General features: G+C 44.3%; 1 protein-coding gene across 1 annotated transcript in view; it reads right to left on the reverse strand.

Moving 5' to 3' along the window:
* TPD52 (tumor protein D52) overlaps positions 1 to 15881 on the reverse strand; it is a 207529-nt gene that overhangs the window by 142962 nt on the left and 48686 nt on the right. The gene's annotated exons all lie outside the window — the stretch shown is intronic.

Consider the following 15881-nt stretch of genomic DNA (forward strand, 5'->3'; position numbering starts at 1 on the left):
GAGCTTTCTTCGGTCAACAAAGGAGGGCCAGGTTCTGCAAAATCGCCCAGATGTACAAACAGTTCAGGCGAACGTCAGACACTGGCAGAAATACAAGAAACTACAATTGATTATTTTTTAAACTGGTCAGCTGACCACAACTACACCAGGGCCGACTTAATCTTCTGGGACAAGGAAGGATTATCAGTCGGTAATCTCCAGCAAAGGCCATCTGGGTGGCTCTTTTTTCCACCCTGGATTACAGCAGACTCTGAAAGCCAACCTTCCCGCTTCCGATCAGCTTTCCAAGTACAGCTTGGTACAGAAATAAAGCTCTATTTCCATTATTACTTTATCTAAAGTAGTGTCTGGCGGCGTGTAACAAAAATTTCAGTCTGACTTTTTCTTTCTTTATTTCCTTTCTTTTCTTGCCCTTTCCTCTCCCTTTCTGGAAGATGGTGTTTTCGTTACATGGACTGCAAGGAGAGGAATCAGCTCTGAAGATAAACCGCCCAGGTATTCTGGCACCTTCTTTGCTTAAGGCCATGCCTCTGCAGGTGCTGCCATAAACCGCTGTGCAAACAGACAGGGAGAACGTGTTTCCTTCTTAGAGCGTGCCTGCAGGGTGACGGAGCCCCGGGCAGCTTGTGAAACGACACTGCCAAGTCCCCAGATTCATCTCCTTTGCCATCAATCCCTAAAGAGCCCCTTCCTACACCAGCTCTGCCCTTTGCGCCAGTGACAGCCTTCTCAGGTCCACTGCTTTCACACGCGTGGCTCATCTAAGATCAAGGAGCTAAAAATCAAAGCGACCCCTCTCTTAGGTGGGTAACCGTCTGTCACTGCTTAACAAAAAAAAGGCCGTGTTCTACCTTCTCAAATCTACCTGATAAAAAGGGAACTCAATATACTCTCCCTGGACTGGAAGCAAATATGAAACCTAAAATATTTTAAGCATTAAAAAAAATCTGTGTATCTAGTGTATAAAATATATATGCACTAAGATAATCTGTATTCATCTCAACTTACGATTCGTTTTCCATTATTTTCTATTAGTCTCACGTTGTACTCTAGTCTGGCAAGTCTTTATCTTAAGTTTTTAAAAAGTTTATTTTCAATAAAAAAATTCAATCTGCATTCTTCTAAAAGATACCAAAATGTGGACCACTATAAATGCTGTTCATTCTCTATTTAGAAATAGATCAGGGGTGGGCCCAGTGGCACAGTGGTTAAGGTCATGCTCTGCTTCGGCAGCCTGGGGTCATGGGTTTAGATCCTGGGTGCAGACCTACAGACCACTCGTCAAGCCACGCTCTGAAGGCATCCCACACAAAACAGAGGAAGGTTGGCACAGATGTCAGCTCAGCGACAATCTTGCTCAAGCAAAAAGAGGAAGATTGGCAACAGATGTTAGCTCAGGGCCAATCTTCCTTATAAAAAAGCAAACAAACAAACAAAATAGAATAAAGGCTTCTTTATTATTATTTGAAAGAATGAATTGTCTGGTTTCTTGAAATCCACAGTCTCTCTTATCTTGATGGGACTGGCAACATAGTTACGTCCCTGGACCAGAGTGTGCTTAATGGGTCCCTGGCTCTCTGCATTTGGTCAGTAAATAACTAGTAGGAAAAACATTTCTCCATATGCATTCTCACTCCTCGAGCCACAAGCATTAGAAGCTCTTACGGACTGAACGTTTAAAAAATCTCGTTGAAGACCTAACCCCCAGGGTGGTGGCATTAGGAGGTGGGGCCACTGGGAGGTCACTGGGTTCAGATGAGGCCGTGAGTGTGGGGCCCCATAATGGGATTAGTGTCCTTGTAAGAAGAGGAAGAGAAATAGCTGGAGTCCTCTCGCCACCCTGCAAGAACACAAGACGCCATGTGCCAACCAGGAAAAGGGCTGTCACCAGGAGTCGATCTGTCGGCCCCTTGATCTTGCCTTGCCAGCCTCCAGAACCCTGAGAAATAATGTCTGTTGTTATAACGCCACCCAGTCTACAGCAACTTATTACAGGAGCCTGAACCAACTAGGACAGAAGATAGGCAATACTGACACACATGCAATGAAGCCACAGCCACCTCCACGCTTCTCACTATCCCCAAAACCCCCATGTCCTTGACCCTTGGTGTTGACATCCAGGCTACACCCTCTGCCTGAAATGCTGCCCTCTTCCCCGCTTGCTGAAATCACTGATCCTTCAAGACTCAGGCAGAAACGCCACCTCTTCTCAGAAGCCCTCCCAGATTCTGTCCCCTCTCTTCTCCCGGCTCTCGCTTCCAGCAGCAGCATGCAGACGGCGAGGGGCCCCTACCAGGCCCTCTGTGTCTCTACGTCCTCCCCTCCCTCAGGGCAGGCACTGCGTTCTCTATTGAGATACCCACCCTGAAGTGTCAGCTCTACTCAACGTGGAGTGGAGAAAGCAAGTAATGGCTCATGGAGACAGCACATGCCTTCTTTATGAAGATGAGGACTTAAGATGCAAGTGATGTCTGAAATTTCTACTCTACCTGCTTGGGTACAATCTTAGGACTGTTGTGTAACATCCTGCCTCTTCGAACCAGGTGTAGTTCTCCAGTCAGATCCTAGTCAAGACGCTGTAGCAGGTAAGAAAAGTGAGAGCAGAAGGCCAGAGGCGGGAAGAGCATGGGGTATGTTACTGGAATGGCAAAAATTCAGCTGGCTCAAGATTCATGTGCCAAGTAGAAGGGAGTTGTAAGATATAAAAAATGGAAATGTAACTTGAGGACAGACCACTAAAGACCTTGAATGACATTTTTATACTTAATATAACATGCAAAAAAAAAAACCACTGAAGGTGTTTGAGCCAAGTAGAGACAGGAGAAGTTTTATAAAGATGAGTAGGAGGCACTGTAGGTAGAAAGAGGCTAAAAGAGAGGGGACTCCGAAAGAGTCTACTGCTACAGTCCAGGCAAGAAGGAGGAAAGCCTGTGGATCAGTGGCAGCTCTTTTTATTTCCTGCTGCAGGCTTTCGGCCCAAGGAAGGAAAACTAGGCAGGATTTGGTTCTGTCCTGCTGGACATTTCCACATGGGTGTTCCAAAAGTACTTCAAAATCAACATGCACAAGACTGAGCTCACCAGTGTTCCTCATGCTATTCCTCTCTCTAAACTCGCCATCCTGAGTCTCCTAGCCTGACCTCAGAGGAATTACTTCCACGTATTCCTGCTCTATAAACAGGCACCACCGACAGCTGTTCATCCAACGGCACAATCTGCCTCTCACTCTTTCCCTCTTCTCTGTTTTCACTGACCACACACTTGGACCTACGTGGAATGTTCTGGTAGAGACCGGCCCAATGGCGGTGTGGCAGGTGTCTGCTGCTGTCTATGTAGCACCCACTTTTCCTTGAGGAATTCCAGTTCACCTGCTCCATGGGGTTCCAGGGGGAGAGCCTACCACAATCCCACCTGTTCCCTGGCTTCAGGCGTGGGCTTGTGCCCCATCCCCTTGTTCACAGGGCCTGGCCTAAGGGTAGACCTCTGAGCAAACAGCACCAACCACAGGCCTTCCCTGACGTTTACCTGATGAGTAACGGAAGAAGCGAGGCTCTCTGCAACCTGAGCCTTCGGGGGCCCGTCTGGAGGGGCCAACAGGAGCGAGAACCAGTGCTGAGACCAGGGAGGGAGAGAAGGAGAAACGGAGACAGCTAAGGGGGGGACAGCAGCCCCTGACCCCCTCCATCCAGCTATCTGGGCTTCCCGGTCACCAACCAAATAAATTTCTATTCTGCTTCACTTATGGTTAGAGTTGGATCCTATCATTTCAATAGAAAGAGTCCCACAATGCCTACTTTCCAACCATTTCCCACTACTACCCCACCAGTTTCAGCCAAACTTGATTTTCCTGTTTCTTGAACGCACCTTAAAATTGGCTTATATCATTTTCTAGAAATAGAGTCTCTTTCTTTTTTTTTTTTTTAAGAGGAAGACTGGCCCTGAGCGAACATCCGTGCCAATCTTCCTCTATTTTATGTGGGACACCTGCCACAGCACAGCTTGATGAGCGGTGCTAGGTCCACGCCTGTGATCCGACCCTGCGAACCCTGGGCCGGTGAAGTGGGGTGGGCAGACTTAACCACTCCACCAATGGGCCAGCCCCTCTCTCCCTTACCTTTTTACCCGTCAAATTCCTATCCATTTATCAAGTTCAACTTAATTAGTCACATACAAATGGTATACTTACAAGGGATGTTCCTTCTACTGCTATCTACAACGGAAAAAATAAACAATACAAATGCCTACTAAAAGTGGGTGAAATGCTAAATACAACATTCACAGAACAGAAAATTATGCAAACATTAACATGTAGAAATGTATATATTTCACAGGGAAAGATATTCTTGATACATTCAGTAAACAGAGCAGGTTCCAAAACTGTCTGCATTGTACCATCCATAATTGTGTAATACTTGGAGAGACCAACCAACCAAAAGGAAGAAAATGGGCAGAAGGAGAAATACACGTCATACAGCAGGAAAGTACGTCTGCACACAATGCCAGCAGAGGGAGCCCATGGGCAGCTCAGAAGTCACCAGTCCAGCCAGTAAAAGCATACCACAGAGCAAAAACCCATTAGATGACTCACGTTGCTCCAAATGGAAACGGAGTAAGTAGGAATAGCTATAAAGAATATTAAGTTTCCACCTGCTTATTAACTCATCACTCTAATATGTCTGGGTAGGTTCTAATTCTGAAAGATGTTTAAGAAAGAGTCTGATGTAAAAGCTATACGACACATACAAAAATTTACTTGCGGAGGCCGTGAGGAGCACACCGCCAAGGTGACTCCCCAACAGGAGAGGCGGGCCACTGACGTCAGACACTGTGGACATGTCACAGCGACACAGCAGCCAGCTGGAAGGCGTTCTAATCAGTGTGGAATGAATCAGCCCAAATATAGGACAATTTGGCCACCAACATAATTAAGGACAGCAGTGGATCATAAATCACTCAAAACAGGAATCTAGGAGTCCACATGTGATGATTAATTTGATGTTTCAATTTGACTGGGCCACCAAAGGCCCAGATATTTGGTTAAACACTAGTCTAGTTGTGTCTGTGAGGGTGTTTGTGGATGGGATTCGCATCCGAATCGCCAGACTGAGTACAGTAGACTGCCCTCCCCAAAGTGGGTGGGCCTCAACTGATCTGTTGAAGGCCTAAGTAGAAGAAATTGCTGAGAAGGGGGAATTCTCTCTCTCTGCCTGTTTTTGAGCTGCGATATTGGTCTTCTGCCTTTGGACTTGGACTCAGACTGGAACTTTCACCATCAGCCGTCCGGGTCTCCAGCTTACGACCGCAGATCTTGGGACTCCTCAGCCTCCATAAACACGTGAGCCAACCCCTATAATAAATCTCTTATTCAGAGATAGAGATAGAGATATACATATCCTATTGGTCTGTTTCTCCAGAGAAGCCATACTAATACACCATATAAATAAGACATTTTTCTGTTAGTGCCATCAAGTAGATTCTGACTCCTAGCCCCCTGTGGACAGCAGAGAGGAATGGTGCCTGGTCTTTTTGCGGCATCCTCTCACCTTCTGTTGCTCTATCAGACAATGCTCCGCTGCTATTCATAGAGTTTTCATGGCCAATTTTTTCAGAAATGGGTGGTCATGTCCTTCTTCAAATAATAAATAGATATGTAAATAAAAAGTAAGAAGGAAGACGCTTACAGAAGAATGCCATGGTGACCATCACCGTAAAGATTCAGGCAAGAATCATAAGGGTTGCTAAATCTAGGGAGACATTTTAATAAGAAGCAGGATCTATCCATGGGCTCCCCACAGATTAATGAGGTTTGGAAGGGAAAACACAGTAACAACACAGTGGAGAAACTGAACACCACCTTTCCTGGATGATCATAGTTGCCACCACCCAGCACAAAGCAGGAGGACACGTGCCTTCAAATGTGACACCCTGGTACCCATGTAGTCTTCAGCTAAGAACTCAGGACCTGAATCTTAGCATGAGGAAACAGACAAATGCAAAATGATAAAGGTTCTATTTTTTTAAAAGGGGAGAAGCCTGCATTCTTCAAATATGTCAATGTCAAGAAAAGCTGTGAAAATGACCCATATTAAAAGCGACTAAAAAGATAAGACGACTAAAGACCATACCTGATCCAAGCCTGTGTCCTGAGCTGCAGGGAAAAGGAATTCTGTAAAGGACATTACTGGGTCAGTTAAAAAAAATGGAACACAATGGCAGATTAGATCAAAGTATTATATCAATACCAAATTGAGTAAAGTTGAAAACTGTACTGTGGTTATGTAAGAGAATATCCTCCTTAGGAAATACAAACTTATTTAAGGGGAAAGGGCTATGATGTACACAACTTCCTCTCAAACAGTTGAGAAAACAAAATACGATGCGTGTGTGAGAATGATAAAGCAGATGGGCTACCATGCTAACGGCGGGTGAACGATCTGTGAGAACATACAGGTGGTGGTGTGCTATTCTTATTCTTGCAACCTATCTGTCAATTTGCAAAAGGTTTTCTAAAAACAACTGAAGGAACTCTCTGCATCAGATTAAGCAGCCTTGAGGGAGTTGGAGCAGAAGGGACCAGACCCCCTCTCACAGCAATACGGGGGGAAGTGGGGCAATGGGCCTGAGTGACACTCACAGATTAGATACTCAGGCCCACCCTGGTTCCTGAGAGCAGAAAGGATTCCCTCCACCTTCCTCTGAAGGAAGAGCTGACGGACCCTCCACAGTAAAGGCAGTCTCACTTTCGCATCCTTTGCTGGTCACATCTTCCCGAAGAAGGCCAGGAGGACCTTGTACCACAGTCAGAATAAGAGAGAGTAGGGAGCTGAGGGGCTAATGAGCGCCACCTTCGTTTCCCCCTAGTGCCACCTAAGTAAACCTTGACTCAAAAACACAAAAAGTACCATGAACCAAGCACACACAAAAGTCCTTAGTTTTAAACAGGAAATTTAAAATCTCCGTTATTTACATACTTTCTCGAGGAAGCCTCAAAACCTCTGTGAGATCAACGCTACGACTGTCCGCATTCTTCAGATGGGAAATAAAGCAAAGATGGTTTCTGTAAACATCCACACCAACATAAAGCCAGGAGGTGAAGGAGCTGGAATGTGAAACCAGGTGTCTGCCCCCAAGGCCTGTGTCCTTTCTGCAGCAGGAGAAAGCTGGACCGCAGTTAAGAACAGGTGAGGAGCCAGGATGTCACATATAAATCACCTGAGGACTAATTATAATGCAAAGTCTGAGCAGCTAACAGGCTCCAGGTGATGGGAGGCTGCTGGTGCTGGACCACACCCAGAGACACAAAGTGATGAGGACCTTGAATGGCAGGCTGGGGAGTGCGAAGATGCTTTTTATAACAACAAAACAACAATTATTCATTAGCGTTTATTTCATCCTTACAGCAACACCAGTTTAGTAACGTTATCTTCAATTTCCAGATGAGTAAATGTAAGCAACTGAGAAACAAAGGACGGAGCCCAAAGCCTCATGGCAGTAACCGTCTTCACACGGCGTCTAAGCAATGGGGAGCCATGTCAAGTTATCAGTAATGGCAGGGAGACGGTCAGAGCCATGCTTCAGAAAGATCACTCCCACCTCCGCATAAAGTTGGATTCCAGAGGGGAGATGAGAAATCAGTGCAATTATCAGCAGCACCAGGGGTGTTACAGACCGAATTGTGTCCCCTCCCGAAATTCCTATGTTGAAGGCCTCGTGCCCAGTGTGATTGTGTTTTGGATACAGGGCCTTTAAGGAGGCAACTGAGGTTGAATAAGGTCACAGGGTGGGGCCCTAATCCACCAGGAGTGCGGTCTTTATAAGAAGAGGACGAGACACCAGGGATGCACAGCCACAGAGGAAAGGCCGTGTGAGGACACAGCAGGAAGGCAGCCATCTGCAAGCCCAGGGGAGAGGCCTCACCAGAAACCAACCCTGCCGGCACCGTGATCTTGGACTTCAGCCTCTACAACGGTGAGAAAAGTCTGTGGTATCCTGTTACAGCAGCCTGAGTGGACTAAGACAAACAGTGTGCTCCGGGAACAGTGGGAACAGAGAAGGCAAAGACATATTGCGAAACACCATGGTGGAGGAGGGGGATCATTAACAGATTCTGGAGCCCGAATGCATGATTGGGGTGCAGGGGACAAAAAGAGCAAACCCTAACTGTGATTCCCCAGCAGGCGTTGTCAAAGTTGGTGACAGCATTAATTAAGATGGCGATAACAGAGGAGCGATGGAAGGAGGGAGAGAGAACGTAGCCCATTTTGGCAGATTTGGTTGATAGAGCACAGGAAATGTCCGAACATAAAAGGCCAGCCAGCAGTTAGAAATTAAACTCTGGGGCTCAGAAAACGGTTAGAGCCAAAGAGATCAATGTGGGAAATCTCAAGACTGTCAAGGAAAAGCCCAAAGAGAAGAGAGGCTTTATGAAAACAAGAAAAAGAAGAAAAGGCAGCACATTCCTGCAAGTAGGAAGAGACAAAAGAGCCTCAAAGGGTAGCAGGTGCCCTTGATGACAATGAAGACGACGACGATAATAATTACGCCTCATCCCTAAGGAACCCTTGCTATGTGCCAGACATTCTTCTATACACTTTTTCCCTACCCCCACTTTACAGATGAGAAAACAGGGCACATGGCAGTTAAGGAACCCGCCCCAGGCACAGAGCCAGTAGGTGCAAACTGGGATTCGAATCCGGCCAGTCTGCCTCAAGTGCTCGCAAGAAGCAAAACCGTAGAAGAAAACCCTGAGGGATCAGTATCACAGGAATAATGGGAGGAGAGAAAGCGGACCCGAGCACATGCTACAGAGACTTAAAAAGAAGCCCCTGGGGGCCAACCCCGTGGCCGAGTGGTTAAGTTCGCGTGCTCCGCTGCAGGCGGCCCAGTGTTTCGTTGGTTCGAATCCTGGGCACAGATATGGCACTGCTCATCAGACCACGCTGAGGCAGCGTCCCACATGCCACAACTAGAAGGACCCACAACGAAGAATATACAACTATGCATCGGGGGGGCTGTGGGGAGAAAAATGAAAAAAAATAAAATCTTAAAAAAAAAAAAAGCAGCAGCAGCCACTGGACCTGGTGCCCTGGGGATCTCGCACAGAAATGTTAGTGACAGCAGTGGTGGAAGACAGATAAGGGAAGCAGAGGCCGTGGAGGGAAGAGGAGGGTAGGAGTGAGTGAAAATAGGAGGGGGGTTTGTCTGGAGTGCGTGTGATGGATGAGACAAAGGGGGCAGTTCGGAGACAGTGTCCCCAGCTCAGGAGTGGGCTTCAATTCCTAGACTGAATCATTTTGGCTTTCTTTAAAAAATAATTGTCAACCCTCAGATTAGAAACTTTACGTGAGAATTTTAGGAAATACTTCCTATGGGAATGCCATTACTTTCTCCCTTTATTTTCCACCCCAAGGGGGAAAAAAGTCTACGGTAGCATGGTCTAATAAGAAAAAATTATCTTCTTTGGAGGCCCCTCTCCAAAACAAAAATGCATAAACTAGCAGACCATATTCAAATTATTTAGGCCTAAATGCAAACACTCTTTAAGTGATAAAGAAATTTTCACTTGGCATGAGTGCCTAACATTCCAGGTGGGGTGTTTTTCTGCCCTCTCAAAATAATTGAAATTGAGTTCACACTCAATAAATAGGCAAGGGGGCCTTTTTTCCCCCCTTAAGAAATGTTTCTTGAAATATTAAAGAGCAGGAGTTACAATGAGAAAGAGACTTCATTCTCTCCCTCAATCTAACTCCAAACATATTTTCGGGTTGAGCCTTTAACAGAGAGAGCCGGAACCTGCTAGAAATCTCAAGAATTCTCTATCACAGGGGAGTCAGGGACTAGATTCCAAAATGTACAGAAAGGTTGTACTGTTTCAATGAGGTCATCTCTTATCCCCTGGGGATGTGTTCCCGCCACGACGGCTGTCAGACTGTAGAGGTTTCATAGCACAACAAAAAATATACAAAGACAGCTCTATATTTGCCACGTTACCTAGATAATCAACTATAATATGCAGATTTTTCACTTTATCCACAGAGTCTGGGTTAAAGTTTTATGGCCCCTCCTCACACACTGATTAGTGGTTTCCATGATTATAGGCCCAGGCACAAGATCTCCAACCTGTGAACTGCAACATGTTCACAAAGCACCTGGGGACCTACAGATTCTGACTTAGTAGGTCTGGGGGGCCCCTGAGAGTCTGCCTTGCAGACAAGCTCCAGGTGATTAGCGATGCTTCGTTAGATAAGAGCTGCTATGTTCGCCTTAGGATGAAAGCTTGAACAAACTCTAAATACCTGTCATTCTACACGGCCTGAGCTCTTTCTAAATATCTATTCTTGAAAATAAGAGACAGGTTTGGTAGCCAAAGGGGTTTTGCTTTTTTTGGTGTTGGTTTCTGATTTCCTGCTATCCTGACAGTTCACAAAGCAAGTCCAGACAGAAAACAAAACTGGCTGTCACGACAGGGCGTACCTGGCCTTTTCAATAGGACAATTACTAAGAGTCTGGAATTACAATAATGTAAGCAGGATCTGGAACAACGGCTCAGTAACAAGGAAATGACAGCAGGCCATTCCCTCCAAGAGTTTTCATGATGTACTTAAGAGCCGAGCAGTCTCTATGGAGAGATTATTGGGAGATGAGGTTTCGCCCAAGCGAAATGTTTCCAATTTGCTGACTGAGTTTACAGAGAGCTCTGGAGGGCTGCATAAACGCCATCGACTGTCAGAACCCGAAAAGCAATAAATGAACTGGCACACCAAATTTTCATTTGGAAAAACTTCCACAATGCTTACACAGCTATTCTCAGCGACCAGAGGTTCACGTGAAAACACTTCTCCTTAAGGGAATGAGAGTTGCTTGAGCACAGCAGGCACTGATTTAAAATTAATATCCGACCATGAGCTTCAATCAGCAACAAGCTGGGGCGTACCACACATGCCCAAAATACTCTACCACCAAGTCGGACGTTTAGGCAGCTGAGCTCGCTTTTTAACTACAGTAAGTTAACCAGTGGATGGACCACTAAAAAAACACACAGCACCAACATTGCCCATTTTTTCCTAAACTTTATTAAGAAATAGTCTTATGCCAAAATGTACAGCATTTCTATCTGAACCTGCTACTTTGGTTAAGAAATGCCATTTTCAATTACAAATTTCACATATCTTCCATTTTAAAGACAACAGGAGAATACCAATGCCACAAGTAAACTCAAGAGGAGCCCATTATCTTGAAATCAAATCAATGGCTGGAAGGCCTCGAGACAGCCTCTGTCTTCTGGCTCATGACTGAAGACGTGACATTTTTTAAATACCTGACTTAATAACAACCGTATTTATTATTGTTAAGGCTCCTTACTGACTTTTCTCAGTTTCATAAAACATCATTATCAAACAGGTATTTATCAAAACAGCATATAATTTTGTTTATTCCAGTAAGCTCTCACAGTGGTAAAAGGACAGGATTCCCCAAGATGCAATGGGAAGGGTGCATGGAGTGAAAAATGCTTTCCTGAAAAGTATCATGAGCTATGAGATCATGCAATTACGGTCATGTTGTCCCTGAAAGATCAAGATAAAGAACTAGATGAACGATTTAATAATTTTACTGAACACGGCTAAGACTGCGAACTTATCACCGAGCTGACTTCTCCTTATTCCTACGCACACAGCCAGACTACATTCCCCAGCCTCTCTTGCAGTTAGATGTGGCCATGTGACTAAGTTCTGGCCAAATGAAATAATACACATGTAACAAGTGGGAGATACAAAGACTGTTGTTGACAGCCACTGAGATTTTGGGGTCGTTGGTGCAGGAAAATATTGACTAAGCTGACTGATAGAAATATCTTGCCAAATAGAGTTCCCGATGGATTTTTAAAATTCCTCTTTTAGAATGATCATATCTCCAGATAAAAAAGTTTTGGAAACAGACAGTGTTGATCATTGCATGATGTGAAGATAATTAATGCCGCTGAAGTGCACACTTAAAAATGTTTAAATCACAAATTGTGCATTACATATTTTACCACAATAAAAAATGATCATATAATTACAAGTTAAGAAAGTCATTCACACTTTAAAGTAAACTACTTATTACATTTAAATTAAATTATCAGACCGACTAAGAAGTTCAAGATGGAGCAACAGGTGGGGGATGGGAGCAGAACAGCCATGATTAAGAAATATTTGTTCTTAAACATTTTGAATACTCCTTCCCAAGGGCACAGCAAGACCTTTGTGTCCATATTTGTTCAGAAAATGTTTCCAGTGAAGAACAGGAAGCCTCTGGCAGAGCAGCCTGGTGAGGCTGCCACAGCTGGGCAGCCGCTGTCAGCAAGAGGACAGTCGCCAGGAACACGAGCCTATCACCAGGCCGATAACCTACTTCTGACCCTCCAATCGCACTCCTAGGCGTTTACCCAAATGAGCTGAAAACTGCATCCACACAAAAACCCGCATTCGAACGTTTATAGTGGCTTTCCTCATGATTGCCAAAAACTGTAAGCAAGCCAGATATCCATCAATAAGTGAGTGGATAAACTGCAGTACATCCAGACAATGGAATATTATTTAGCAATAAAAGGAAGTGAGCTATTAAGCCATGAAAAGACATGGAGGAACCTTAAATGCGTATTGCTTAGTGAAAGAATTCAGCCTGAAAAGGCTACATACTATCTGATTCCAACTGTATCACATCCTGGAAAAGGCAAAACTGTGGAGACACTAAAAAGATCAGTGGGTGCCAGGGGCTCAGGGGGAGGGAGGGGTGCACACGTGGAGCACAGGGGGCTTTTAGGGCAGTGACACTATTCTGTATGATACTGGAATGGTGGGTACATGACATTATGCGTTTGTCAAAACCCATTGAACTGTACAACACAAAGAGTGACCCTAATGTAAACTACGGACTTTAGATAATAATGTATCAATATTGGTTCATCAATTGTAACAAATGTACCACACTAACGCAAGATGTTAATAACAGGCGCAACTTTGGGGTGGGGATGGGAACTCTGCACTATCTGCTCCATTTCTGTAAATTTACAACTGTTCTGAAAAATAGTCTACCAAACCCCGTTCACCTACTCCGCCACTCTCCCTGGGGGGAAACACCAGGGCGCTGAAACTCCTCTCCTCCGGCAATTAGGCAATTATCGAGGCTTCACAGGAATGTGAGGAAGAGCAGAGAAAGCATGTTTACACTCAGTTTCCATAGCAGGCCAGAGCGCCTAATAAAGGAAATGATGGCTTAATTATCAAGCTGCATTTTTAACGCAAAGTAGACAATCACCTGAGTTAAATTCCTCTCATGTATTAAAAAAACTAACAAGCAAACATAGTGGTTTGAATGTCTGTTTCCTAAAGATGTTGCAAATATATGGAAAAGTATTCTTCAAAGAATCTTCCACCGCAGGTGAGGTTAGAACCAACTGGCGTTCTAACACCTTTCTAAAACCTAAACAGAAACAGGTATCTATTCAAGATAGAAGTGGGACATCAAGTTCAAGGCCGACACTTGATCCTTAAAGTCTTTTTTTCTTGGCAAAATTCAGTGAAAAGAGCCTAACAGGAAGGGAAACCCATGACTGACCAATGATACAATTAAAATTCGCAGCTATCATCCCTTTCTGTGGATTCCTACCAAGGCAGGCGTGGCCCCAGCATCTTCATTAGTTCGTGTTCTAAACATTTAACCAGCACGTTGATCAAAACAGAGAGCAATTCCAAATTTAGATTCTCCGTAAGAGGATTTGATTTAGAAAGATAATGCTCTGGAGAAATCTGGCCTCCAAATTTTGAGAACTGGAAATCAAAGTACGATAGCCATGGAGGGCAGAACGACACAGACACAAGCTCCAAAAGAACAGAAACCATGGTGATACTTGTCTTAATAGGAAGATATTGCTTTAAGTAAGCTGATCCAAGCCCTAACGATTTTTCTCTGCCACATTCTCTTACTTTTAGACAAAAACAGAAACACTCCTCCAACTAACTTCCTTTTATAGAGTTTATTCTGTTGCTTAAGAACAAGCACAGGGAGGGAAGCAGGAAGACAATGGCAGGCCTTCAGCACCTCCATCTAAAAACCAATAGTTTGGGGCCAGCCCAGTAGCTGAGTGGTTAAGTTTGCGCACTCTGCTTCAGTGACCCAGAGTTTCGCGAGTTCGGATCCTGGGCGTGGACATGGCACTGCTTGTCAGGCCATGCTGAGGCGGCGTCCCACAAGCCACAACCAGAAGGACCCACAACTAAAATATACAACTATGTACTGGGGGGATTTGGGGAGAAAAAGCAGAAAAAAAAATAAAAACCAATAGTTTTTAAAATTTTTCAATGGAATTGCCACTTTGACTTATTTCCTGTTCTTTTTAAAATTATTTTATTGAGGTCACATTGGGTTATAACTGTTTAAATTTCAGGTGTACATTATTATATATCAGTTTCTATATAGACTTTATCACGCTCACCACCAATGGTCTAGTTTCTCCATCACTGTATGTATGTGCCCCTTTACCCCTTTTGCCCTCCCCCTACCCCCTTCCCCTCTGGTAACCACTAATCTCCTTGTCCATGTGTTAGTTTATCTTCCACATATTGAAATCATATGGTGTTCATCTTTCTCTGTCTATTACGCTTAGCCCAATACCCTCAAGGTCCATCCATGTTGTCACAAATGGCAACACTTTGTCCTTTTTGTGGCTGAGCAGTATTCTATTGTATATATAGATACACCACATCTTCTTTATCCATTCATCTGCTAATGAGCACTTGGGTTGCTTCCACATCTTGGCTATTGTGACTAATGCTGTGATGAACACGGGGATGCATAAACCTCTTCGAATTACTGATTTCATGTTCTTTAGATACCCAGTAGTGGTGATGAGATTAAGGCTGCCCCAGGAAGAGAAGCCCAAGGCATCCTGCCCCACATACCGATCTATGTCATCCTCAGGGAAGCACATGATGTCCTGACCTGATCAGACCTGATTCCTATTCAAAGTTATAGGACCACTCAATAACCAGACCCCACCTGCACTGATACCATTTTAATGACCTTTTTACATGATCTTTCCTTCGTCTTGTGAAGAAATAACTCACATACCTATGCCTTATAAGTTTAGCCCTAACCCTCAACCCACTGCAGCTCTTCGCTGCCCATGGGTCCTTCCCCATGCTATTCTCTGAATAAAGGAGCACAGGACTACTACCAGACCTTGAGAGACCAAGAAATCTTTCTTTCGACTTCTCGGCTTGCCAAGCCCGCATCAGTGGGATAGCTGGATCGTATGGTATTTCTACTTTTAACTTTTTGAGAAATCCCCATACTGTTTTCCATAGTGGCTGCACCAGTTTGCATTCCCACCAGCAGTGTATGAGGGTTCCCTTTTCTCCACATTCTCTCCAACATTTATTATTTCTTGTCTTATTAATTATAGCCATTCTGATGGGTGTAAGGTACTATCTCATTGTAGTTTTGATTTGCATTTTCCTAATAATTAGTGATGTTGAACATCTTTTCATGTGCCCGTTGGCCATCTGTAAATCTATGGACAGCTAATCTTTGACAAGGGAGCCAATAACATACAAGGGAGAAAGGAAAGTCTCCTGAATAAACAGTATTGGGCAAACCGGACAGCCACATGCAAAAGAATGAAAGTAGACCATTACCTTACACTATACACAAAAATTAACTCAAAATGGATTGAAGACTTGAAAGCAAAACGTGAAACCATAAAACTCTAGAAGAAAATATAGGCAGTACCCTCTTTGACATCAGTCTTAGCAGCATCTTTTCGAATACCATGTCTACTGAGGCAAGGGAAATGAGAAAAAATTAACAAACAGGACTTCATCAGACTAAAGAGCTTCTGCAAGG

Source organism: Equus quagga, chromosome 16 (assembly GCF_021613505.1).
Source record: "Equus quagga isolate Etosha38 chromosome 16, UCLA_HA_Equagga_1.0, whole genome shotgun sequence".
Taxonomy (NCBI): domain Eukaryota; kingdom Metazoa; phylum Chordata; class Mammalia; order Perissodactyla; family Equidae; genus Equus; species Equus quagga.